The 24,690-nt window shown below is 35.6% G+C and overlaps 1 pseudogene; it reads right to left on the bottom strand.

Moving 5' to 3' along the window:
• LOC131483815 (60 kDa heat shock protein, mitochondrial-like) overlaps positions 1–22,798 on the bottom strand; it is a 138,868-nt pseudogene extending 116,070 nt beyond the window's left edge.
• Between the last annotated feature and the right edge of the window lie 1,892 nt (positions 22,799–24,690).

The following is a 24,690-nucleotide window of genomic DNA, read 5'->3' as shown; positions in this document are numbered from 1 at the left end:
CATATTGTTAACATAAGAATTAAAAGCAATAGTATACATTGAATATACTATATGTGGTATGTTCCTGCCAGTTAAGAGGCTCTCATTACATGTTAGTTAGCAGCATTCCATTTCCTGCCTAAAAAGTTACCAAGCTATGCTTATAGAGTCAAGTTTTAGCTCATTAAGCTGTGTTAACATTATACATTAAATATTTAAGTTGATAACTTTCTTTAATGCAATAAAATCTAGATTTCCACAAGCATTTAGACCAGATTATTATTTAAAACTCAATTCTATCTTCAAATACTGTTACTGTGTTTAAGAAAATTTGTGCTGTACGGGGCGCCTGGGTGGCGCAGTCGGTTAAGCGTCCGACTTCAGCCAGGTCACGATCTCGCGGTCCGTGAGTTCGAGCCCCGCGTCAGGCTCTGGGCTGATGGCTCGGAGCCTGGAGCCTGTTTCCGATTCTGTGTCTCCCTCTCTCTCTGCGCCTCCCCCGTTCATGCTCTGTCTCTCTCTGTCCCAAAAATAAATAAAAAACGTTGAAAAAAAAATTAAAAAAAAAAAAAAGAAAATTTGTGCTGTATTTTTTTCCTGAGCTCCAGCAATTAGATGTTAATTGAGTACATATATGTGCATAATATTGGAAAATAAACTTTTTATTATAGACAGTAAAATAAATTTAGCATATATTTGTAATCTAAGCAAATTTCTTAAAACATGGGTCAACAAAAAGTCTAGTTTTTATAAAAAGTGATGGTTTACATATTTTTAATGTTTTTTAATGACTAGTATAGCATTTTCAATTTGATTCAGGCGTATATATCAAATTTTTTCACATAAAGCCAACAGTTTTAAAGGATTTTTTTTTTTTTAGCAAAGGCAACATAATAAACTATTTTTATTTTTAGCTTGAAGGCAGGTTATTCTGTTTGCTTAAATTGTTCAATCACTCTTTAGAACTATCCGGCATTCTGCCTGTTTCTTCTGCCTAAAACAAGCAGTCAATTTTAATTAACTTGGTGCACAGAAGTCTTTGGCATTTGTGGAAACTGGGCACACAGCCAATCCTCAAAATACCTCTGATCAATTTGCCTAGAATGAAGTAAAGAAATGGAAGATAGTGGCTTTGAAGAGCTATTGAGTGTTATCCTAAAATTGAACATATATAAATCCAAAATTAAAATTTAAAAACAATTTTGACTCAGGTAAAATGTAATGGCATGTTGAAAAATTACAGATTTAGCAATTATTTGGAAGTTTTTCATGTGAGTGAATGATGAGTGGTTAAAGGCCTAATTTTATTTTTTATTTTTAGCATTCACTTAAACAGTGTCCCATGGGTATTAAGGCAACAGTTTAGGAGGAAGGTTGATGAGATTCTTGGACTGATTCTGTGAGGAGTCATTAAGGTGATAAAGTTATATATTGCGTTTCAAAGAATAGCAACACTTGCTATGATACAGTCTCTGAAAAACAAACCTCCTGGTCTTTAAAATATTCAGCTTCTGTTATAAAGCAGGAAGCATACGACTAATAAGCCTGGTGTACATGCATAAATGTAAATTACCTTACCATTGCTCCCAAAATCACAGTTACATTTAGCTTTTTAAACACTTTACATGATAGCATCTTAGAAATGGGAGATTTTCTCCATCTTTCCAAAATATATTCCTTTAGTCAACAAGAATCTTTCATTTTAAGGAGGAAATTTATTCTATTATATAAGAAGAAATCTTGTGATTCTCAAACAGATATATCATATACTAAGAATGGAAAAGTCAAAATTTCAACCTAAACAATGTTTTACGAAATAAAAATAACTTTGGTTTTCTTTTCCCTGTGAGTAAACTACACTGGAAACTAGTGGATTTTGTTTTGTTTTGTTTCAGATTGCTTCTCCTTTTGCTATACATGCTTTCCAGTTTTATTGAGAAATAATTGACATATATCACTATGTGAGTTTAAGACACACAGCATGATGGTTTGATTTACGTATATTATGCAAAGATTACCATAATAAGTTCAGCCAACATCCATCTTCTCATATGGATAAAGTAAAAAGAAAAGAAAAAGAAAAACTATCTCTTTGAGATGAGAAATCTTGGGATCTACTCTCTTAATTACTTTCCTATATATTACACAGCAGTGTTAGCTATAGTTACCACGTTTTACATTACATCCCTAGTACTTGTTTATCTTGCAACTTGAACTTTGTACCCTTTGACCACCTTCCTTGAAATCTTCCCCCAACCTCTGATAACCACAGGTCTGATCTCCTTTCCTATGAGGTTTATAATTAGATGCCACATATAACTGGGATTATACAGTATTGGTCTTCCTCTGACTTATTTCATTTAGCATAATGCCTTTAAGTTCTATCCATGTTGTTGTTTGTGGTAGGATTTCTTCATTTTAATGGCTATATAATGTTTCATTTTACACACACATATACACATACACATCCCTCACAACTTCTTTATTTATTCATCCATTGATGGACACTTCTCTTGTTTCTGTATCTTTGCTATTGTAAATAATGGTGCTATGAATATGCGGTTACAAATATCTTTGTGAGTTGGAGTTTTCATTTCATTTAGATATATTCCCAGAAGGAGAATTGCTAACAATGTTCTGATTTTAATTTTTTGAGAATCCTCCATACTATTTTCCACAGTGGCTGTATCAATTTACAATCCCACCAGTAGTGCACAAAGTTCCCTGTTCTCCACATCTGTGCCAACATTTGTTATCTCTTGTCTTTTTCAGGCTGATCATTCAAACAGGGATGAGGTGATGTTTCACTGTAGTTTTAATTGCATTTCCCCAATGACTAATGATGTTAAGCATGTTTTTACGTACCTATAAGACTCTTGTGCCTCCTATGGAGAAATGTCTGTTCAAGTCTTTTGCCCATTTTTTAGTTGGGTTATTTGTTTTTTATTACTGCATTGTATGAGGGTTTTTTAATTTTTATTTTTTGATGTTAACCCTTATCAGATAAATGGTTAGAAAATAGTTATTTCCATTCTGTAGGCTATCGTTTTACTTTGTTGAAGTTTTCTTTTGCTGTGCAGTGCTATATATTTTTGATAGTTCTATTAAATAAAAACAATTAAAAGCACATTAATAGTATAACATTGACTACTAATGAGAAAACTACATTTTCCCCTACAATTATTGCATAATATGACCTGATATTTCTCTGAGATTTCACAAATTAGAAAATGTGTGTCATCATGCATTTCATTCTTTCTGACCAAGTGCCAAGTTATACTACATGGTCAGAATTGAATGGAAAGAATTGAATTAAATTTGGTTTATTTGCTCTTACAACTGGTATGTAGCATGTGGAAAAGTGACATGTCAGCATATTATAGAATAATTGGAATACAACAGAAACAAACATGGGAGTTACTTTAGCATTATACACAAACACATATTTGAGGTCCTATTATTGTCACTACTTAATTACTCAAAGGTAGTTAACAAAGTTCATTATAAAGTCCATATTCCTTGCTCGTATGTTAGTGTTACAAATATTTTCAGTAATGTGTAATAATGGAGGAGGGTCCTCTCTGATGACTAAAGCAAGTTCAAGCTTTGGAGATCATTGAATATTTATTTTTATGAAATCTTAAAAAGTGATATTAAAATGTAGAAGATAGATAAGAGGAGGGAGCACTTAAGTCAAAGAAGATGAGGAGGCCAAAACTTACCAGCTCTCCCTGCCACCAATTATTCTCAGCATTGACTTCACAAACACATTTGATAATTGTCTAGACTTGCAAAGATTAGTTTGAAGAGCAGTGGTTTAATCTATTGTATAGAATTTATATGAGCCATTTTTAAGAGAAATTAATTATTTTAGATTTAGTAGATGTTCAGATTTAAACAAATCATTAAACCTTAGGGCATTTTTCTTTCTTTTTTAGGTCAGTTATAATTCCTAATGCATCCTTTCTCCCTCCCGCCACATACACATTTGTAAGAATTACAAAGATAAAATAGATTTGAACATGCATTTGAACATGCTTGTCCTCCATTGAACTGGAGGACAAGGAGGGGTTAAAGGGATTGTAATTATTTGTGAATGGAGTCTCTAGTGGAGAACGGAATATATTTAGGTAAAAACTTGTGTCGGTGGACAGATCAGGTCAGCTTAAAACAGATGTTTTCTGTTGTGAGAACAGCGACGCATCGTCAGCATGATCTCATGTGGAAGCCTTTTCTGATCCACCAGGAGGCACTGGTACAACTTTTCTTTACCCATATCCTATTCATTGTCCAACATGCGGTATTATTACTGTTTGCTTTTGTGTCTTTCTAATCCAATAGACTTTGGAATAATTCATGACTGGAACTATTTTACTTATCTCTGTATAATCACATAGTATAACCCCTTTATATCAGCTCATAGCACAGAGTAGCTGCCCAATCTACGTTTGCTAAAAGACTTGCTAATTGAAAAAAAAAAAAATGAATGATGTATGTAATGTAATCGTGTCATTAAGAAAATCTCCTGCATTGCAAAACCTGATCAGTGACTCATGAAGCAAGAAAATGTAGTAACTTAAAATTCCTTTTCTGCCTTGGCCTTTATCTTTTTGCATTTTCTTTCAACCAATAGTTGAAAGGTTTAAAAATTACTATCATTAATTAATAATTTTTAAGTAATAATCAAAAAATTAAATACTACTAAAAATATTGCTAAATTATTGTTCAATCAATAGTTTAAAAACTATTAAAATTTTTAACTCTAACTCTGGGGTTACAGGAAGCTTATTAAGCTTGGAGTTTATAGGAAACAGCTGCTTCCTAGTTTTCTACATTTAACATCTTTACTGGCAATAGATAATCCTTTCCATTGTTCATATTCTCTCTCATAATTTACTTTCTTTTTTGATTCTTTTTTTATGTATTTCACTTACTGTTAATCACTAACTCAATCATTAATTCATTAAACATTTAGGAGCTATTATATGACAAGCACTGAAATGAGGTATGGGAAAATGGAAACAGCTAAGACATTGACCCCATTCTTAAAGGCTCATAATCAACTGGAGAAGGCAGGAAAAACCACAGATGTGACTCTTTGTTTCTCGAACTCCTGGAACTAAGCACTAAAACTACAGTCATAATGAGAGTAGCAAGATTCTATTTCTGTTTTTAATCTATCCAACAATTATGGAAAGGTCAGGACCTCGGAGAGGTATATTAGGGAAGGGAATCTGGGTGGCTCACTTGGTTGAGCTTCGGACTCTTGAATTCAGTTCAGGTCATGATCCCAGGGCCGTGGGTTCGAGCCCTGCATCACGCTTGGCACTGAGCATGGAGCTTGCTTAAGGTTCTCTCTCTCTTTCCCTTGCCCCTTTCCCCAGCTTGTGTGTGCTCTCTCTCTCTCTAAAGTAAATATTTTTAGGGACTCCTGGGTGGCTCAGTTGGTTAAGCCTCTGACTGTTGCTTTTGGCTCAGGTCATGATCTCACGGTTAGGTTTGTGAGTTTAAGCCCTGCATTGGGCTCTGTGCTGACAGTGCAGAGCCTACTTGGGATTCTCTCTCTGCCTCTCCCCCATTCACTCTCTCTGTCTCTCTCTCTCAAAAATAAATAGATACACTTAAAATTTTTTTATTTAAAAAATTAAAAAATAAAATAAATACATATGTTTAAAGTATTTTAAGGAGTCCCTGGAACATTAAGTATGCTCATGAGGTCTGCTATTTAACCTATAATACTGAAATGGACATTTTACTTCTTGATATATGATTTTTGTGGAAGAGCCAGATGCCCACATGCAGGACATTGCATATGTTGATATTGAATGTACCTGTGAGGCTGTGAGACAGCTGCTGTTGCCACTGCAACACTGCCTTGAATCTGGCAAAAAGCCTTCTGAATCAGCCACTGCTGCCCTCTGCTCTCACTCTTCTTATAGAGAGAAGTGTTCAGTGGTGGCAAGATGCATGATAATTGAGGTCCAACTGAACTGAGGCCACACCTTGTCCCCTTCATTCAGAAAATTTTAAAAAGCCTTAAACATGACTCCTTAACCTTTCTGAGTCTCAACTTGGTCATTTACGAAATTGGTATGTCTACCTTGCTGTATTAGTATGCAGACTGAATATGATACAGGACTACAAATATTTAATTATAAAATTTTCTAAACTCCAGGATTACAAGGATGTAATTTTCCTGTCAGGTCGGGTGCAGAAATTGTGTAGTATCTCAATAAATAAGCCTGATAAATCTAAATGAACTACTACTAAGTCACCACTGCTTTTCCTTGTATATCTTCCCTTAAAGTAGGGACAGCAGGTTTCTCTTCTATAACCTTTGTCTTAATATCATGTTTTCTTTTTCTAATTCTAAAAAGTTACAGGGCTAAAGACAAAGTGAACATCTATTGATTTCATTTTGGCTATTAGAGGACTTGGGACTACTCTGCTTAGAGGGTTAACATGGAAAAGGTATAATGCAATAAAATATGTATTTAAAAAACAATCACTAGCACATGTGTATTTTCTTATGAAAAAATATGCTTTAGCTAGACATAGCTCACCCATACTAAGCTAATAATATCTCCATGGTGCACCCAAATCCAAAATGTGATACAATCATACTTCCTGTTTGTAACCCTAATGGTAAACTTTCCCTCCTTCTGGGCATTGACTGTCAAAAACTATGAAGGTTCTGAAATGTTACTCTATTTTCAAGCTGCCAAGTCAGCCTGCCACATTCTCATAGGTGTTGATGGAAGACGCAGGACTCTTGGATCAAAGATGAAGTCAAGGGGCGCCTGGGTGGCTCAGTCGGTTAAGCGTCCGACTTCAGCTCAGGTCACGATCTCGCGATCTCGCAGTCCGTGAGTTCGAGCCCCGCGTCGGGCTCTGGGCTGACGGCTCAGAGCCTGGAGCCTGCTTCCGATTCTGTGTCTCCCTCTCTCTCTGCTCCTCCCCCGTTCATGCTCTGCCTCTCTCTCTGTCTCAAAAATAAGTAAACATTAAAAAAAAATTAAAAAAAAAAAGATGAAGTCAAGTTTATTTACATAAATAACAATGGCCAAAATATCAGTGCTTTTGCATTGATTCTCTAAATTCTACTTCTTACAGCATAACCTGAAAAGGACCATGTGATGTCTGCATATATGATATGTTTCATTATAGGAGAGGAACACCAAGCTTAAGGAACCCAGAAATTATAATGGGCAGTAAGCCCTTTGGTCCAGAGGGGAAACATTGCCTTTAATACACTGTGCAGTAAGTAGCCTGTCCTTGGCTTGGAGAGGGACACTATCTCTATCTTCCAATGATGGTTGCTATATAAACATTCTTAAGGAGATAGTGAAGGACAAAATGTTTTGCTATAAAACATGGAGAAACACAGGAGACCAGTGAAGACTGGCCCAGTCCTTGAACCTTGTCTAGCCCTTTAACTTCTTTAATAATTATAATAATTATAATAATATATTTATCAGTACACAAATACAAAGCAATACATCACAGCACATTTTCTAGAGTCTTTAGGAAACCATAATTTTAAAATGTTCTATTGAAGTCAAAACAAATTTTACATACATGGTGAACAATGTGTTTTATGTCCTTTCCCCCCATTTTCCCTCCTTATGGATTTAAAAAAAAAAGGAATTTTATCTCCTCTCTGAAAATGTATAGAGTTTATTTCTTTTACTTTCATTTTATCATGGTTCAACATAAACTATCCTATAATTATGAGGCAATATTTCCCATGTCTCAAGTAATCTTTTGGTAGTTGATTCATGTTTGTTTACATACTTTGGGCGTCCTTTTACTAGATGCTCCTATATAATAGTGTATTGATTTTATTTCTAATCCATGATGCAGCTGCAAATAAGGATCAACAATTTAAATATCTGTTCATTTTCTTGTTTTAACCAAGCAATATTTTCAGGAGATTGCATCATAAAAAATAACTGTTGTGAATAACATAACCAGTTGCTAGAGGGAATGGGCATAGTATTCTTGTTAGGGAACAGAATGCCCATGATTATAACTAGAACAGATTGCTTACAGGAGCAGAATCTGCACAATGGCTCATTGGTAATAATGGATCAAGGGCTGTAGGGAAGGCAAAGGTATTGTCCAAGGTTGGTATTTTTTCTTACATGCACGGTGCTTCTAATAAGTGAGAACAGCTGTAGAGTAACACCCCTGCCCTTGCTTATTATAAATCATTCACACTTTGGCATTAGAAATATGAGTAGACCCTACAGGAAAGAATGGATTCCAGTTCAACAATAGAGACCATTTGCAAATGAAGAAAAAAAATGTATGAAGCTATATTATTTCCAGGATTGGACTGTGTCACCAATTGGAAATGAGGAAAACATCTGCTACTGGTTTGTTTGGAAATTTTATTTTTTTTAAAAAAATTTTTATTAATGTTTATTCACTTTTCAGAGGCAGAGAGAGAGACAGAGTATGAGCGGGATAGGGGCAGAGAGAGAGGGAGACACAGAATCTGAAGCAGGCTCCACACTCTGAGCTGTTAGCACAGAGCCCGAAGTGGGTCTCGAACCCATGAACCATGAGATCATGACCTGAGCCAAAGTTGGATGCTTAACCTACTGAGCCACCCAGGTGCCCCAAATATAGCTGTTTCCTGATCAGATCTGTGGGTGCTTAAATTTGACATCCCAGTTAATCCAGTAACAATCACTTAATGTCATATTTAATATTAAATACAAATTAGAGCATAGTGCAATGCACTTGATTTCAATTAAAAATATTATAGTATTTGAGAAATTACTTGAAAATAAAGTAGCTTAGAAATTACTTGAAAATAAAGTAGATTTTAAGCCCAATATAAACTTTCATGTCATATTATATGTGTATGCATGCATGAGAGGAAAGGCAGCTGAACATGTTTGAAATATTTATGTAACAAAAAATTTAAAAAAAAAAAAAAAAAAAAAAAAAAAAAAAGGGGCGCCTGGGTGGCGCAGTCGGTTAAGCGTCCGACTTCAGCCAGGTCACGATCTCGCGGTCTGTGAGTTCGAGCCCCGCGTCAGGCTCTGGGCTGATGGCTCGGAGCCTGGAGCCTGTTTCCAATTCTGTGTGTCTCCCTCTCTCTCTGCCCCTTCCCCGTTCATGCTCTGTCTCTCTCTGTCCCAAAAATAAATAAAAAACGTTGAAAAAATTAAAAAAAAAAAAAAAAGAAATATTTATGTAACAGACATGTTTACTTCCTTCACCTTTACATGACTTCAGATAAACTATGTGTAGCAGAGTATCTGTAAGAATTTAAGATCATTGTTGGGCTATCTAGAAAGCCCATAGGATCTTTTTACAGGACAGATAAAGAAACTTTAGGAAAGTGTTTTGTTTTGTTTTGTTCTTATATATGATACCCTCTCACTACAATGTTGTTCTCATTTAGTGATTGTGGCAGATTCCAGTAGAGGCCATAAAATGTAAGAAAATTTTACTAAAAGCTCTCCAACCTTAGAAGCACAAAGAAATATTTTTTGACTCTTGCATGATAGGAAACGTTCTGAGTACAGCCAGGAAGTCAGTAGCCTGATCAATTGGCTCTGTATCAATCACTGTGGCAACATCAGCAAACACTGTATGAAGGATAGTCTTGGTTTTCTTCTACAAATTTGCTCCCAATCCTTTCTCAAAAGAGACTGACCTCTATTGACTGAATCATACAGGTTCCCTAGCCGCCCCCCCCCCCACACTTTTTCTTTTTGATTTGCTTTGGATAATACCAGTTTCATACGGATAGACTACAATGCTAGCTAGAAATGTAGGCCCATGATTATGAGAATATGGATAAAAATTAAGACAATTCTATATATACTTACAAAAGAATTTAGTAAGTTTTAAGCTTAGGAATACAAACTAGAACATTTGAATTAGTACCTATGAAGTAAAATAGAATTTCAGCTAATCTTTTTGGGTTGAACATGACTTACATTTGAAGAACTATAGAAACAGAGCAATTGTGATTTTTTTTTTTTTGCTTGAAGGAAATAGCTTAACTGTTAAATGTCTATTTTTTTTTTTTAACATTTTTTATTTATTTTTGGGACAGAGAGAGACAGAGCATGAACGGGGGAGGGGCAGAGAGAGAGGGAGACACAGAATCGGAAACAGGCTCCAGGCTCCGAGCCATCAGCCCAGAGCCTGACGCGGGGCTCGAACTCACGGACCGCGAGATCGTGACCTGGCTGAAGTCGGACGCTTAACCGACAGCGCCACCCAGGCGCCCCTAAATGTCTATTTTAAATAACAGCAAAAATGTAAATTGCAAATACATACATATTTTTTCTCTAGTATCCAAAGTTTCATTTCAAACAGAATTGCAAAAATAATACTACCCCACTGTGTAATGGAAATGAGAAATGCAAAGGCCATTAAAGAGGATGGTGAATTTATACAGTGCATTAGCACCAGAGAATATAGCATGGATATTCCTTAAAAATTCAGTGTTTAATGATACTTGGATTTACACTACTATCTGTCTGAACTGTTAAATCCATGATGAGATAATAGTGTACCTTATCTTGCCAAAGAATTGTGAGATGATTTTGTCCATAGTAGTGTCTCAATTTGTTTATTTAACAATGGAGAAATAGTTCACATTAAACACCCTGAACACAGGAAAAACAATAACACATTAGTTCTTATCTAACTAAAACAGAGCAAAATCAGATAAAGCTCATCTATGTTGTTTGTGGGTGCTGGTTCCTGATGTTTTTGTTCAGCATTTAGTACTGAGGAGTCAATGAAGGCAATAGAGCTCTGTCCTCTGTACCCCTTCCACATTCATATCACCTTGCCTCCTCCCCACCCCCGAAAAGAGGAGCCTGAACGGGTGCACTAATGAATATATACCCATATTCAAATGTATATTTTATATACATCTCTGTGAATTTTAAGCATATAAATATATGACCTATATTCAAATGTGAGTTTTATACCTCTTTTCAAGCTTTATTATGAAAATGATGCTTTTTTGTGTGTGTTTGTGTTTGAAGCTTTCAGTATTCAGTTATTAGGATTTCAAATATTAGTAAAACATGGCCTTCAGTAGATTTTTCAAAGTAAATGATACTTTGTGAATAGCAACTCCAAATTCAAATAAAAATGTTGTCAGATCTTATTCATAAATTTCTTTCGCTTTTCTTAATATGATGGTTAGGGGCGCCTGGGTGGCTCAGTCGGTTGAGCGTCCCACTTTGGCTCAGGTCATGATCTCACGGTCTGTGAGTTCAAGCCCCGCGTCGGGCTCTGTGCTGACAGCTCGGAGCCTGCAACCTGCTTCAGATTCTGTGTTTCCCTCTCTCTCTGCCCCTCCCCCACTCATGCCCTGTCTGTCAAAAGTAAATAAACATTAAATATATATATATATATATATATGTATATATATATATGAATGATGGTGAAACTCTGTTTTTTACTGTGTGTGAGGTGACTGGTGCTCAGGATTTTTCCATTTTTACTTCTTTTTTCATTTTTAAGGAAGTATATTGGTATTTACATCCATTATAAGGGGGAAGTTACCTATTTCCAAAAGTTTTCATTAAAGTGCTGGTTTTAAACTGGTCCTGTGTGCATTTTTACCCCTTACATAATTAACAGTAATTTCACCAGGTTTTATGGCAAAAACCAATAAAGATCTCCTTGTAGCTCTGGCAAGAGAATAAGAAAAGCATATCTTGTTGAAACCTGGAGAAGACATATAAGGTAGTAGGAACTGAGATAAAGAGACACTTAGTATGAGGTTTTATGTTAATCAGGCCAGGATTTGGGCTATGTTCAATTTTTTTTTGGTTTTGTAGCTGCTGGAGGCTTGAAATTCTTCGAATGCCTTTCTGTCTTTTCTTTTGACCTTCAGATTTTCTAATAACTCCTCTGCAGATGTAATCTTGAACCCTTTTATCAGCAACCCACTCTTTATTCTGGAATTCTGTTGATGTGCTGATAAGGTGTGTGGAGAGAGAAGTGTTCTCTAATCTTTTGATTAAATATCAGCCATTTCATGGGCCTCAGTATATGTACTGTGCCCTTTGCAAATGTTTCTTAGCTTTCTTTCCTTCCCTTCCTGAGGTGAGGTTGGAAAGTGAGAGGGGCTAGCATAAGAGAAATGTCTTCCCCAGAAGGGATAAGAATCTGTGAGGTATTTTTCCTGGAGTGTAGCCCTTTGCTATAGAGGACAGTCTGGGTATATTTAATAATGGAATAATTAATGCAATTCATAAAAAGAAGTGAGATATCCACGAAGACATAACAATCCCAAACAGGTATCAGTGCTTTATGTATTAAATAATTTTTATTTTTCTTTTGCTGTGATTGTCATGTATTATAAATAAGCTTATTACAGCACATAACATAACCTAGGAACTTGAGATTTCATAAGTGATCTCTTTTTTTTTTTTTTATTTTTGGGACAGAGAGAGACAGAGCATGAACGGGGGAGGGGCAGAGAGAGAGGGAGACACAGAATCGGAAACAGGCTCCAGGCTCCGAGCCGTCAGCCCAGAGCCGTCAGCCCAGAGCCGTCAGCCCAGAGCCTGACGCGGGGCTCAAACTCACGGACCGCGAGATCGTGACCTGGCTGAAGTCGGACGCTTAACCGACTGCGCCACCCAGGCGCCCCTCATAAGTGATCTCTTGACAAAGAGGAGCTTCAAGTGCTGCTGGGATGTAGAGAACTTGGAAGCCTTATACATTTCTGGTGGGAATTTAAAATGGTGCAGCCACTTTGGAAAACAGTTTGTCCGTTCCTCTATATGTTAAACATAGGCTTTCCATATTACCCATCAATTCTACTCCTAGATATATAACCAAAATACATGAAAACAGGTGTTCAATTAAAATGTTTAAAAGAAGTTCATAGCAACACTATTTACAATAGCCAAAAGATGGCAACCCAAATTCCATAAACTGGTGAATGGATCAATAATAGATAGTATATCCATGTAATAGAATATTATTTAACCATACAAATGAATGAAGTACTGGTGAATGTAAACATAGATAAACCTTCAAAACATCATGGCAAGTGAAAGAAGGCAGACACAAAAGTTCACATACTATATAATTTAACTTACATGAAGCATATAAAATACGCAGATCCCCAAGACAGAAATGAATCAGGACTTGCTGGATGCTAGGGTATAGGGGAATAGAGCGTGACTGCTTAATAACAGATTTTTTTTTTTTTTTGGAGTGAAGAAAAATTTCTTAATGAGATAGTGGTGAAGCTTGGAGAGCATAGCGAATGTACTAAACACCACTGAATTTAACTCTTTAAAATGATTATATTATGTGTTTTTATTACAGTGTAAAAAGCAATTGCATTTATGAGGAAAATACAGTTCAGTATGAAATATTTTACAGGTCTCCATTCTACATATGATCCAGTAGTATGCTTTATTTTTTTTAATTATTTATTTATTTATTTTGTGAGAGACAGAGACAGCACGAGTGGGGAGGGGCAGAGAGAGAGAGATTCCCAAGAAGGCTCCACATTGCCAGCATGGAGCCCAACGTGGGGCTTGAACCCATGAAACCATGAGATAATGACCTGAGCTGAAAACAAGAGTCGGATGGCTCAGCCACCCAGAGGCACACAGTAGTATGTTTTAAAGTCCTGTTTAGATTCAACACTAAACAACAATTGACTATACACTAATTAACCTAAATTATTATCTTTTTTCTTGCCTTCATGTTATATGTGAACACAGTGCTTACATACAATATCCCTTTTGAAGCAGGCTTAATTAGTATAGGCTAACTATTTTGTTCAGAAATACACACACACACACACACACACACACACATTTGGCTTCATAGTTGTTCGGAATTCATGAAACAAAGATATTTAAAGGGGCAAGTGAAAAAAATCAACAACTTTCCTCCAGTTCTCTTCAATAAGGGCCATAACTTTTTGTGGTATAGGGTTTTAAAAGAATTGTCGTTTGGCTGGTTATGTGATTATCAGGATCACTTTTTTAACTTACCCTTTGAATGTAGCTTTCCACAGTGATCATGATGGGAACGCCAATCTCCAGAGTCAGACGACCTCCTAAAATAGGGCAAATGAGATAAACGAATAGCCTGTAATGGAATGAAAAGCTGTACTCATTCTGGGTCCAAAGAGAGTTTAGATTAATTATATTCAACCCACTGTGTAATTTTTCAGTGTCTGTAATACTAGTCCCAACATTTATTTACAAAGGTAAATAAAATGCATTTTGATTAGGGATTTGTATTCCTCTAGAAATTGGTTTTCCTTATAAATATTCACATTTGTTAAGTATTTCCATATATTTTTATGAAATGTTGGTCATTTCAGCTCATGTATTTCACATTTACATACCTCTCTTACCTCCCCTTTTTAAACTTGGCTTCTACGTTTGGTACAATTTCCAATTGTTACCTACATCTAATTTTTTTTTTAAAGATTTTTTTAATGTTTATTTTTGAGAGAGAGAGAGACAGAGAGAGACAGAGGGAGAGAGACAGAGCATGAGCAGGGGAGGGGCAGAGAGGGAGACACAGAATCTGAAACAGGTTCCAGGCTCTGAGCTGTCAGCCCAGAGCCCAAGGCGGGGCTCCAACTCAGGAGCTATGAGATCATGACTTGAGTGAAGTTGGACGCTTAACCAACTGAGCTACCCAGCGCCCCTACCTAGGTCTCATTTTAAGTCAGGAATATTTTCCACAGTATTCACTTGCCCCAAGGCCTTTACAAACCATCTGGATGTTCCCCAGTACAAAAGGGCATCTCTCCCTGGCTCCACCTTAGAAGAGGGATTGGAACACCACAACCAGTCAAAATGGATTCTAAATATTTTCTGAGATACCACTATTTTCTTTTTTCTAACGTCACACCATACATGCTTTCTTCAGAATATTGCAGTGACATCTTTACTGACAACTTTCCCTTACGGAACCAGCATCCTGCAATTTATCCTCCTCACTAAAAGTGTTCTTTAGGATGAAAAATTTGATAATACCACACTCCTGACAAAATTTCTGTAATGGCTCCACAAAGTCTACATAAATTCCACATCATTAAGTCTGTCATTGATCTTTCAAAATCTCTACCTGTGTATATTCTAGGAATCATCTCATGGTCTCTTTTCTATTGTCTGATCACCATCCACATGATAGAGATATCAGACTGCTCTACATTTTTAAACACACACTGTTGCCCTCTTCCATTTAGAAATTAGGAAATTAGGTTCTTTCTGCCTAGATTATTCTTTCTAATCTTGTCTGCCTGGCAAACATTCATTCAAACTTCAGTACATTTTAGTTTCAACTTTGAGAAGTTTTCTCCATTCTTTAAAGGTAAAAATAAGACCTTTCTTTTTCTTCCTTTCCATAGCATTTTGTAAATGTCTGCATTGTCAATGTGCTATCATAATTAATTACTTGATTACACATCTGTCTCACCACGTAGACATGGTTTTCTTCTATGTCTTTGATCTTTTCCTCTCTACTTATAGTCTCCAGGGTCTGATATCTGCTCCTTTGCATTTCCGTGAACATTTGTCCTTAAAATGTGGTGTCACTGATGCTGATAAAACCTATGACGAAAAAGCTAATTATATTAAATGTGTGCTATTTGACAGTGCCTGGGACAAGTGCTTTATGTGTTTTAGTTACCTTAACTTCTTGGAAATTTCTTATTTTCTTTCAAATCTACAAGGTTACTTTAATTCACATTTTTTTATATAAATCATAAAGATGGTGTTCAGAGAGCATACTTAACTCTTTAAGATCATATAGCTATAAATGGTGGTTCTAGGTTTTCTCCTTAATCAGGCAAAGTGACAAATGGTCAAGACGAGAGTTACTGGATTTGACTCCTAGCTTTACCACCTCTTGGTTGTGTGATATGGACATGCTCTATTTTCTCTATTTCAGTTTTCCCATTTCTAAAATGGACCAATGCTTGTAAATACCTCATAAGTTATAATAAGTCTTCAATGAATCAACAGTTATAGAAAATATTTAGAATAGCCTTTAGTGTGAAGTAAGAATAATGAACATATCTTATTTTTATCACCTCCCAGAATTACCTGATCTGTTTTTTTTTCTTTATTCTCACTCTTTATTATTTTAAACTTGTCCTCTCCATACCCAGTTGTCTCATTGACCTTCCTTCCTAGATATACAATAACATATAAACAATGAAGGTAAGTATTTTATTATACCTTGACTTGAGTATACAGGTAGAGCAGAGTTCTGGAGTCTATCAAATACATTTTCATGATACATCATAGTGAATTGAGAATATATTTGGCACAATTTAAAGAGAGTGGATGTGAAGGGTTTCACCAGAGGTTGAGCACTTTTTTCTGTAAATATCCAGGTAGTAAATACTTTAGGCTTTGCAAGCCATATAGCCTCTGTTGCAAATGCAGCCTTGAAGTGCAAAAGCAGTCATAGACACCATATAAATGAGTGCACTTGGTTTTGTTCCAGTAAAACTTTATTTTTGAACAGTGAAAGTTGAAGTTCACATATTTTTTATATGTCAAAAATATTCAACTTTTTCAACCATCAAAAAGATAAATAGGTATATATAGCATATATATCAGCATATGAGCTATACAAAAGCAGGTGTTAGACTGGATTTTTCCTGTGACCATAGTTTGCTGACTATGATTTAGACAAAGAGGCCCACTCCAGAGATTTTTATGTTTAGTTCTTCTCCCATAGTTTGCTGTGTTAGTTGCTATTCAGATGTTCTTCTAAAGTTGTTTTTTTTTTTTTTTTTTTTTTTTTTTTTTTTTTTATAAATCACCAGTCAGCTTAAGGTCTTCTCTGATGCATGGACAGCCATGGTCTAGGGAGCTAAGACACCATAAATACTAAGATGGCAGGCACACACATGCACTTATATTGAAATTGCAAAGCATGTTTTTACCATGTGTGTATCAGTGAAGAAATCTGATGAGTGCTAACTCTTGACTTGGGAAGAAGTGATTTCTAAGTGAATTGAATAGAGTGAGCATGTAGACAATGCTTCCTTTATTTCTTCCAACTGATCTGGTCATTTACCACTGTAGGTCAGTGTGAAATATCAAATGTTATTTGAAACTTAAAGTTCTTGAGATCTACCTTTCGTTCCTCTTAGCACAAATTACTCCCTTTGGAAAATCATGCATTTGAGAGGTCAAGCAAGAAAGGACCCTTCTGACATAATGCATTTCCTCTGGAGATGTCCTGACAAAGAGAAGAACAAATGTAGAAAGTAAATATCTGACAAAAGCAGAAAAATTAGACAGGTTCAGTTTTTCATTTTACTCCCTACCTTGCAGTTCAGTTCCTTTGAAATCAATGAGAATCTTTAATGCAGGGGAGATCTGCACAAGGCCAAAAGAAATGAAAGTCTGATCTGCAAAGACTGGTATTCAATAAAAGATTAAATAAAGTGCTGCTGGTTTTTTTTTTTTTCTTTTCTTTTTTTTCTTCCTGACTATCAAAGCAAATGATTTTAGAGATAGTCATTTGTAATTATAGTAGTAATCTGGTTAATTGTTACATGGTACTACTTTACCTAGGTTTTAATTCAATTTTGCTATGGTTTAAAATATATTAGGGATGCCTGGGTGGCTCAGTCCGTTAAGTGTCTGACTTCAGCTCAGGTCATGATCTCGCATTCCCTAGTTTGAGCAATGCATCGGGCTCTGTGCTGACAGTTCAGAGCCTAGAGCCTGCTTTGGATTCTGTGTTTTCCTCTCTGCCCCTTCTCTGCTCACACTAGGTCTCTCTGTCTCTCTCTCTCAAAAAAATATAAATAAATAAATAAATAAATAAATAAATAAATAAATAATGAAAAATAAAATATATTGGAGGGGCTGGGTGGCTAAGTCAGTTAAGTGTCTCTCTCTTGATTTCGGCTCAGGTCACAATCTTATGGTACATGGAATGGAGCCCTGTGCTGACAGTGCAGAGCCTGCTTGGGATTCTCTCTCTCTTGCTCTCTGCCCTTTCCCCTCACATGTGCTCACACTCTTTCTCTCTCAAAATAAATAAACATTTATACCAAGTAAAATATAATGGAGATTTTAACAAAAATAATTTGGTAATTGTAAATGTTAAACATACAATTAATAAGAAGAAAGTTTATAATTTAATCAGTAGAGTGAAGTATGTAGGTTTTTATCTGTAGCTCTATAGAATAGTTTACTAACTATAACAAAATGTTTTTGTGAAAAGCAATACTTACATCTTTGCACATCCCGATTTGCCCACCTTGCTTTTCAGTTACTCCACTTCAACTCACTCAGGTCAGTCTCTGTCTTTTTGGAAAACCTGATAGAATTAAAATCTCCAAAGAGAAAAATCGAACTATAAATTCTTGAAAGATTCTTACAGTTTAGCAAGTATTAAGCCTTGTGATACATATTAAAAATTCATTTAAGTGAAATGAAATTATAGAAAAAACTTTGAGTATATTAATTCTAAAGCAAGTATAGAAAAATTAGGAAATCTTTCTACATGTCAGACTTTCTTGTCTATCACTTCTCATAGCCGTTATTGTAGAAGAGGAAATGTATTTTTATAAACCCACAGGAAAGTGTATTTTTGTTTGTGTCTCATACTCACCCAATGCCCATGTTACTCCGTCCTTTCATCAAGTAAGCTGTTTAGCAAATGTCATATACTTATTTCTTCGATTTTGAACAGTGTATAGATTCAAAAAAGATAAAAAAGAATCAACCATCATGATTGTTGTCTACTCTTCTAAAAGCTTTGCCTTATGACAGTGCATTGGAAAGTGTAGAAGGAAATTAGTTTTTGACAACCATAAATTTTCCATTCTTCAGATATTATACACAAGGAAACACATAGTACTCTTTTTCTCTTATGATGAAAGAAGAGCCTACTTTTATCATCCACAAAGGCTGGTAGTTTTCTCATTTCTCATTTTATAAATATTAATTGGTCAACTTAGTCTTTATATAGGCCATGCTGGTGCCAGGAGAAGGTCTTCATATATTGACCTCAAGGAACTTACAGTCCAGTTGAGAAAATTTACTTTCTTGTTAAAAATACCTTTTATACAAAAGAACTTAAGTACATTATGTAGTTGCACTGCCCTCTTTAAAATATTGGAACATAATTACGAATCCATTAAGTGTAGTCTACTTTTAGTGGCTTGCTTTTGAAGGATAAAGTAATGGAAGGGAGAAAAAAGTAACTTTACAGTGGAGAAACCTGACCAAAAAAAAAAAAAAGCCTGCCATATACTTCCCATATGATAAAAGTATACGTTAGTGAAAAGTTTTATTGGCCGCATATACTCTTGATATGATGTGTTCACAGTTTGCTGTACCTCTGTTGTCTTCCTCCAAAACACACATAACCCCAGTCTAATCATGAGGAAACATCAGACAAATCCCAATAGCATGGAATTTAGCAAAATATCTCATCAGTACTTCTGAAAACTATCAAGGTCATGAAAAGCAAGGAAATTCTCAGAAACCATCCCAGACAAGAAAAACCAAAGGATACATGACAACTAAATGTAATGTGGTACCCTAGATGGTCTCCTGGACCAGAAACAGGATATTGAGTAAAAACTAACAAAATCTGAAGGAAGTATGGACTTTAGTTAACCACAAGGTACTACCATTGGTTCACTAATTATAATTAATGTACCATACTAATATTAGAGAAAATTAAATATAAGGTATATAGGAAGTCTATACTATCTTTGCAATTTTTTGTAAATCTAAAATAATTCAAAATAAAAAGTTCATCAAAGTGATTTTAAATCATCATTTTTAAGAATGAAATCAACAGGGAAATAAGAGATCACATATTTAATAAATATTTGGAGAAAAATTGGGGGAACCTAAGAAACTCAGAATCAAAGGACACATTTTTGACCAGTTAGAAATTTCTTCTAAAATATTTGCATGTGAAGTTTTTGTGCTATGTCATCTGTCATAAAAGTAGTACAGGCATATTATACAACAAATAAATATCTTTACCTATTTATATTGGCACAATTAAAGAGAATATAAGACTATATGTATTCTTAACACCCCTTCTAAAGAGAAGTGTGGTAGAAAATTTCTGTTTTAAAACATTTGGTTTAAAAATTGTCTTTTTAACTCAGACCCTGGTACTTTTATGTAGTGATTCACATTGGATAAGCAGTTATAAACACACATATAATTTTATTGCTGGTACTCACCACAATAAATCACAGGGTTTTATTTTTCAATGTTTACTTTGAGAGAGAGAGAGTGAGCAAGCAGGGGAGGGGCAGAGAGAGAGGGATAGAGAAAATCCCAAGCAGGCTCTGCACTGTCAGCAGTGCACAATCTCATGAACCGTGAGATCATGACTTGAGCCAAAGTCAAGAAGAGTTGGGCATTTAACTGACTGAGCCACCCAGGCACCCCCACAGGATTTTAAGTGGGGCCACAGTAGTTAGAATATCTATAATTACTTAAAATATTTCTGTAGAGACAGTAATATTTGTACATGTATGTTAGTTTAAACTATAGGAGCGTGAGTTATACAAGTCAGAAATTCTGATTCCAGGGATTATTAGCATTTCATAGGAAGACCACATAGGTAGATGCTATTAATAGTTCCCACCCTTACTTTAGCCATCCTGATTTCCTTCAGCACCTGACTTTGGTAATAAGTAAAATAAATGTTAGAAATGATTTTCATTGGTGAAATGAATAGCTTGTGAATTAGCACATTGGCAGTATGATATAGGCTATCATTGGGGATAGTTTGTTTTCAAATTTTTTTTTTTAAGTTTATTTATTTTTGAGACAGAGAGAGACAGAGCATGAACGGGGGAGGGTCAGAGAGAGAGGGAGACACAGAATCGATAGCAGGCTCCAGGCTCTGAGCCATTAGCCCAGAGCCCGACGCGGGGCTCGAACTCACAGACAGTGAGATCGTGACCTGAGCCGAAGTCGGACGCTTAACTGACTGAGCCACCCAGGGGCCCCAAGGGGATAGTTTATTTTCAAATTATATACATGAATCAAAATATTTCAGAGACACATTCTATCTCTGACCAGACAAAATAATCAACAGTAGTGGTGTTCAGTAGAAATATAATGAAAACCACATGAGTGTTTAATGTGAGTGTAGTTTCATTATCAAAACTAAAAGAAGAAAAAATACACGTGAATTAATTTTAATAATATATTTTATTTAAACCAATAAATACAAAATGTTGACATTTCAACTTATAATAAATATTAAAAACATCAATGAGATATTTTGCAGTTCTTTTTATACTTAGGAATTGAAGATGTATTTGAAACAACACCTATCAGTTCAGAAGGTATATTTAAATGAGAAAAATTGATCTGTATTTAGCGTTAATATAATTTATGGTTGAAAAAGTAGATTTACATACTTAGATATTTCAAAACATGCCTAAAAGTTGGCCAAAACTTGGATAGAGCATAAAAATAATTTTTCTTTAAAACTCATTTTTATAAAACCTAAACTAGTTAATTTTTTAGAGTAATTGATTTGACTTTAAAGCAAACTGTATTGGTTTTGAAACTATGTCCATGTTAAGTAAATACACCAACTCATGTCAACTCACAATTACTGAATTTGAATTCTTTTTTTTAAATTTTTTTTAACGTTTATTTATTTTATTTTTGAGACAGAGAGAGACAAAGCATGAACGGGGGAGGGTCAGAGAGAGGGAGACACAGAATCTGAAACAGGCTCCAGGCTCTGAGCAGTCAGCGCAGAGCCCGACGCGGGGCTCGAACTCTTGGACGGCGAGATCATGACCTGAGTTGAAGTCGGCCGCTTAACTGACTGAGCCACCCAGGCGCCCCTACTGAATTTGAATTCTAATGGGTACTATATAAACTTGAAAGCATTGCTAAATTTATCAATATCAAGAACATGTTCTTTGAAAAATGTTATATTTTTTGTAGCTTTCCATCATGAAATGCTATCAGTTATAATTACAACCTTTTCTATGTTGAGTCATTTTAGAAAAAAAATGTGTAAAATTATTAGTGATCTATATTATGAAAAGTTTGCATTTTAATAGAAACTCTTGCATTGTTTAGCTAAATAACAAACTTTTTACCCTTATATCTTCAAATTCAATCTTTTATGTGCAGCGGAAGATTGAAGAGAAAAAGCAAATGGCATGACGGTATATTTTGACAATATATTTGTTTTTGATTATTGAATATTTGGCAACCATTCCTTTTAAGAAAATCTTGAATAAGAATTGATGGTGAGTAGGAGTGTTGTCACCAAGATGGCAGAGTAGGAGACCCCAGCCTTCTTCCCCCCACAAAAGATCAACAACTAGACAGCTGTTTGTGAACAAAACAGCTCTCTGGGAGAGGTCTGGAGTCTACTTAAGGAACCTCAGTAACATAGTGGGACACAAACCTGAAAATCATTATGCACAAAAGGAAAGAAGAACAGCTTCATTTTGTCTGTATCATCTAACCCCTGAAGCCAGCATAGCTCAGCACCAACAGGAAATTCCAGCTAGAAAGAGATTTCTTCATCAGGAAAGGCAGAACAGGGTGAGTTACCAGCTTTCCTAGCCTTTGGTGGCACCGCAGGAAGGACAATTCAGCTTCATATCACCCAGAGCCCAGAAAAGCTGAGATGTATAGAAATGGCTGAGAACAAGGAAGAAAAACAGGAATTATCAGTATCAGCCACATAGTAAGGCTGACAGTGGTTGCTAGTGGTCTGCTTTGCAGGTGACCTCACCAGCTTTTGCCACTGAAGAAACCAAGGGCTGGCACAGCTGCTGTGGATCCCTTGCAAATTTCATGGTTTTTGCAGGTATCTGTTAGCAGAGGCTAGCTACTTGAGACCCTCCCTGTTTACTCCTGCACATATCCCCCACTGTGGAGCCTCGGACCCATAATGGGAGCCAGCAGAGGCCTCTGTGGCTGTGCAAGTACAAAATGCCAGCCAAGATCCCCTGCAGCAGATCCCCACCACCAAATGGACTCTTGGGGCGAGCCACCACCCCTCTTTTGGCTGTCTGCATGCCCATGCCCAGTGGCTCAGCATTAGCTACCACCACCATGTACATGCCAGTAGGAGGACCATGCCACAGCCATAGAAGTGGCATAGAAGACCATGTCAACAGCCGGGACCCTGAAGCCACTTATGGGCCCAGAATTGGTCCTTTATCCTGTCACTTGCCTCCACTCCTGGACTTGAACTTAACTATAACTGGCCCCTCCAGCCTTGAACCTGTACATGTCCAGCCCAATGCCCCAACATTGACCTTTCTTGCTATATACCCATGGTGAGAATCAACAGTCCCAACACTGTATTAACTCTGGGAGGTATATCAAGAGAATTTATGATCCTTTCCTGTTGGAATAACGTTTTTACTATTATGAAGTGTTCCTCTTTATTTGTGCTAAAGATCCCTTACCTAAAATTGACCTGGTATAATATAAATACACCAGTTTCTTTTTATTAACATTTGCACACATGTTTCTTTAAGTCATTCTGAGTACCCTTATAGAAGTGTCTAACTAAGCTATTGAAATTGGAATAACTTTTTATATGATTTTGGCAATCTTAAACTTTTACTTGGTGCATTTTTCTTTTTGATTTGAATAATACGGGTTTTTTTTAAGGTCTACCATCATACTATTCATTTTCTATTTGTCTCATGTTTTTTAAGTTATATTATCTGTTTGTCTTGTCCTGATGACTTTTAGATCATACAAATATTATCATTTCCTTTTTTTCTACCTCCAACTTGTAGGTGACACATATTTAACCATATTTTAGTGATTATACTAGAGATTTACAATATGCATCATTGTCATCAATGTTAAAGAGTCCTAATAACCAATTAGTGAAGTGAACCTTCTTAAGAAGTCATACTTTAAACCATTAATTGAATTTACTATTTTTAAGGGCACTTCTATCAAGAAAATAATGGAAAATTATCATCTTGATTTTATCTCAGTAAACATTTTGCTTTTTAAAATCTACAACTAGAGGAAAATTGATTCAAAATAGCAAAGCCCTCTTTTCCAGTTACTAGGACTGTAATTGAGAATGGACACTAAAATTAAATAGCTGTCAGAGTTTGCTTGGCTACTGATTTGAAAATTTCAGAGATATAGGTTATAATTTATCTGATCCCTCCTGCCATTATACTGAAAAAATGCTTGGCTTTTGTGAATGATTCAGCTTGCCAATTAATCCTACAGCTCTGTTGAGGGAACAAAGATATTAAACAAAGGGTGCTCTTTAATCTATGAGATTCCCCACAGTGAATTCATGTACTGCCAAATTTCACAGATTGACATCTTATTGTAATCCTACATAGCAAAGCAGTAATATTTACCAGAGGGAGATATTTTCACCTGGAAAAGAAATGAGAGCATAAATACAATCTGTCTACTGTAGTGAATATTGGTATTTTTTGACCTGTGGTAAAAATAAAAGGTATGGTAGGTAATTATTCTACATGCAACTTTATGCCAAAATTAATGTAGAAATGGAACAAAACAAAAATCCTCCTACAATCCTACAATTTTGAAAGAATAAATGGAAATAGTTGTGACAGAATATTTTCTTTGTTTATTTAAAGTAAGTGTACAATACTAATTTATGGGCCATTAATTAGTATATAATATTTAGAACTGGGATAGTTCTTTAATATAATCAAAAATTAATTTTACAAATGAG

This window comes from Neofelis nebulosa, chromosome 8 (genome assembly GCF_028018385.1).
Source record: "Neofelis nebulosa isolate mNeoNeb1 chromosome 8, mNeoNeb1.pri, whole genome shotgun sequence".
NCBI classification, from domain to species: Eukaryota; Metazoa; Chordata; class Mammalia; order Carnivora; family Felidae; genus Neofelis; species Neofelis nebulosa.
Note: the sequence above shows the minus strand (reverse complement) of the source record. Positions and strands in the feature narration are given on the sequence as shown.